The sequence below is a fragment of the Syngnathus floridae genome, unplaced genomic scaffold (genome assembly GCF_059516105.1).
Source record: "Syngnathus floridae isolate MCC-2025c unplaced genomic scaffold, RoL_Sflo_1.0 HiC_scaffold_24, whole genome shotgun sequence".
NCBI classification, from domain to species: Eukaryota; Metazoa; Chordata; class Actinopteri; order Syngnathiformes; family Syngnathidae; genus Syngnathus; species Syngnathus floridae.
In genome coordinates, this window is record NW_028284053.1 from 1,321,597 (window position 1) to 1,325,711 (window position 4,115).

Here is a 4,115-nt window from a genome sequence, read left to right on the forward strand (position 1 = left end):
ACGTCGAGAATCTCTGAGGAGGAACAAAGCGTGAGGTCCTGCAAGGTGAGTCTGTTTGTTTGCGGCTGCTTGGTGTTGCGCAAGATGAAATGGCCTTTTTCTCGCTATCGTTCCTCTCGTCGATTCATCGTGAGGTGTCGCTTCAGTTTGTTCAGAGAGATGTTCGCTTCCGCGCCCGCAGGTCATCGAAACATTTTACGGCTACGACGAAGACGTGTTGGTGGACTCGGACGGATCGTCCTTGTCTTTTCACACCGACAGAACCCCCGACACGGAACCCGAAGAGGTAGCCCGCCATTTCTGCCAGCGTATTGGCACCAAACATTCCTCTTCAGCCTGGAATCGGACTCGTCTTTGCGTCGCGGGTGCTTTGTCGCCGGTCTGACTGATTCTGGTACTAGTGCTGTGTTGCATTGGTGTGTGCATGAAGAGGCGGAGCTTCGCTACCGCCAGCTGACGCAAGAATATCAAGCGCTGCAACGAGCCTACGCTCTGCTAGCCCAGACCAGCGAAAGGGGACTACGACGCCGAGAAGGAGATCAAGGTGGCGCCCCTTCCCGCAACCCCCGGCCGGGTCGCAGCCTCCCCGTTCTCACCCAGCCTCGGGTGTTCTCTGGTCTGAAAGGAGGAGGAGGAGCCTCCCTCCTCCTCCTTTCAGACCAGAGAAAAGCTGATGGTAGAAATGGGTCACTATCAAAGCAGAGTAGCAGATCTGGAGTCAGCGCTGAAGCAACAAGGACAGGTAAGCTCATCAATGAGCACACCTTTTTCTCAGACAAAATAGCTACATTCTTCAGTCACTCATCCGTCTGGCATTACTGGACCAACCCCCCCCCCCCCCCCCCCCCCCCCCGAACGTGGCTGGGAAAATGCGGAGAAAAGCAAATGTCATTTTCCAGTCAACCAAAGAATTTGTGGATGAAAATGACACAACATTCCAAAGCTGTCCACGCGTTTGTCTCTTCTAGAATGTCAAGTGGGTGGAGGAGAAGCAGCTGCTGCGTCAGAGCAATCAGCAGTTGGCCGAAAAGGTGACGGAAAGAAAGGCGCTGGGCGGAGTCGCTTGGCGTCACACCTGTCGGGAAGCCCCGCAGATGAGGTCTGACTGTCTTTTCAGGTCAGGCGGATGGAGGCGGAAGAAGCGCGTCTGAAAGAGCACATCCAGGATATCCGAGACCAAAACGAACTGCTTGAGTTCCGCATCCTGGAGCTGGAGGTGGGAAGACTCGCACAAGCGTGTTGAGGCCAGAGATGTGACGGACGGACGGACGGACGGACGGACGGATGCATGCCTCTGCCTTTCAGGAGAGGGAGTGGCGCTCCCCCGTCTTGAAGTTTCTGCAAGTCCGTTTCCCAGACGGCCTCAGCCCTTTGCAGATCTACTGCGAGGCCGAGGGCGTGAGCGTACGTAAGGCGTCCCTCGCAACCCTAACCTTAACCCGAGGTCCCAGAACACCTTACATTGCTCCTTGCGCCTTTCCCCCGGACATCGTCATCAGTGATCTGATGAAGAAGCTGGACATCCTGGGCTATAACGCCGTAAGTGTATGTCGAACTCCTTATGTTCGCACTCCACGAGACTCGGCGGCTCAAATGTGACTTTTGGAAGGCTTTGCGCTGAAAGAAGCTTGTTGACGCTGTGCCTTTGGGCTCTTGCAGAATCTCACCAACGAGGAGCAGGTGGTCGTGATTCACGCCAGGACCCTTCTCACCCTAGCCGAGAAGGTAACGCGCACGTCCACGCACGCTCTCGCATTCTGCTTATGTGACAGCAGCCTTTCCTCAGTGGTTAGAATACATCAAAGTGACCAAGTCAACACTTCAACAGAAGATGTTGGACATTGAAAGTGAGAAGGTAGACAGACACGCGACATCAGCCAAGGGGAACTCCGGCAATGTGCCCCAACAATTCTGACCTTGAGCTGTGCTAGGATATGTTCTGCAAGCAGAAGGGCTACCTGGATGAAGAGTTGGACTTCAGGAAGTGTTCCATGGACCAGGCTCATAAGGTAAGCCGCCCTCAAATCTCCCGCCGGACCACTGATGGACGAGGATTGCGGCCCAGAGGATCCTGGAGCTGGAGGCCATGTTGTACGAGGCGCTACCGCAGCGGGACTGCCCCGCCACGGACGGCGAAAAAGCCAGCCACGCTGGCGTGAATGACGTGCTGACGGCGGATCAGAGAGAAGAGCTTAGGAGCGCCGTGGACCAATGGAAGCGAGCCCTGATGTGCGAGTTGAGGGAGCGCGACGCTTGCATCCTCCAAGAGAGAATGGATCTGCTGCACAGCGCGCAACAGGTAAGGGCCCAAAGCCAGCCCGGCACTTACTTGCACGCTTACTGGCTTTTGAATGCCACTTTCCATTTGTCCGTCCTAGAGGAACAAAGAGCTGAAAGAATTCATCGAAGCTCAGAAGAGACAAATCAAACAATTGGAGGAGAAGTTTCTGTTTCTCTTTCTATTCTTCTCCTTGGCCTTCATTCTGTGGCCCTAACACCAGCTGGTGAGTGAGCTCCAGCGGCACCGCACTCGACACCTCCGATACACTGCCAGCCGGTCTCAGACGTTGGCAGACGCTCCGATGCCAACGTATACCCCCCGCCACGGTGACAGAGGCACCGCGTCACACCGGCGCTCATCCAATCAGAAGGCAGGAAAAGCAAATTCACATGCAGGGCACTTTTGAACCAGAAGAGAGCGCCACAAAAAACGGTTGTTGCCCCAAACGCGCACTAAAAAGGGTCAGAATAACAAGAGTCCCACTGGCCAGCCGGGGCCACCCGTCCAGCTGTTTCTTCAGGGGGGAAAAAAATTGGAGTCACCGGTGAGTACATTTTGCATTTAGCTCTGCTTTTCTGCTTCTGTCTTCAAGTGTGTGGCATCCTGCGATCAAAGAGTCAGCCAACCCCAAAGCGGTTGACCTCAACGTCCCACCACCATGCCTACCAGAGCAGGTGACGTGATGCTTTGGACAACCTTCCGTCTCAGATGCCCAAAAGTACTCTTTGCCACATCTGCGGCAATACGGTGTCTTTTCAAAGGTGCAAATAAATCCAGCGTGGGCGGAACACGCACGTCTTCGGTTTTTCCCGCTTTGTTTGTGTGACAGCTGTTGTGAAAATTTTATACAAATAAAGTTGTATAGTACAGGTTTGGCCAAGCCGCAACTCCCGAACCGCATGCGGCTCTTTTATGTTCATATCAACATTTGTGTGTGTGTGTGTGTGTGTGTGTGGGGGGGGGGGGGTTGTGCGTGTTGGCTTCACTTGAGTTCAATTTGGTATTTTGGTCAAAAGCGCATGTGGTGAAATTCCACAAAGTAGGATGGGCAAACACATTTCTTTAAACTATGAGTGTCAATTGGGCTCTCGAAATGGCAGGGAAAAGATGCACAGCAAAACGAAAATACGTAGATGAACACAGGACGTTTTAATCAGAGTGGGAAAGTTTCTATTTTTTGTTGAACGTGATGGCAAACCATTCTGCCTGATATGTCAGACCTCAGCGCATTTCAAAGATTCAAATCTTCAGCGCCATGCACTTCAGCTCACTCCATGCTAACATTGATCAGGCGTCGAACCCGCATCATCATGCTTAAGAGGTGGCCATGCTAACCAGTGCGCCATTATGTCAACGCATAATAACTAAGTCTACTGGTCAAAACAGCGGTTACTATATGACGTCGCTACGTCGTGGTCACGTGACGCAGACAAGACGTCAATGGACGTGGGCAGAGTTAACTTGTTTAAAAGGGAGTAGGCAGAAGAAATATTTAATTTATTTAAATCTATTTTGAGTGCACACCATTATGCCAATGCATAACAACTGTAAATCTACTAAACAAAACAGCGGTTGCTATATGACATCTGCCACGTCGTGGTCACGTGACATACGTGACGTCGATGGGCGTAACTTTCGCCGGAATTCAAATCCGCGGGGAGAGTTAACTTGTTTAAAAGAGAGTGGGCAGAAGAATTATTTAATTTATTTAAATCTATTTGGTGTGTGCGCCATTATGTCAATGCATAACAACTGTAAGTCTACTAAACAAAACAGCGGTTGCTATTTGACGTCTGCCACGTCGTGGTCACGTGACGCGGACGTGACGTCGACG

At 52.0% G+C, this 4,115-nt stretch overlaps 1 long non-coding RNA gene across 1 annotated transcript; it reads left to right on the plus strand.

The window, feature by feature from the left end:
• Positions 1-2,380: 2,380 nt before the first annotated feature.
• Positions 2,381-3,082, plus strand: LOC148378909 (uncharacterized). Its single transcript, XR_015855543.1, has 2 exons — positions 2,381-2,504; positions 2,874-3,082. It is a non-coding gene; the product is annotated as an uncharacterized LOC148378909 (long non-coding RNA).
• Positions 3,083-4,115: the final 1,033 nt, after the last annotated feature.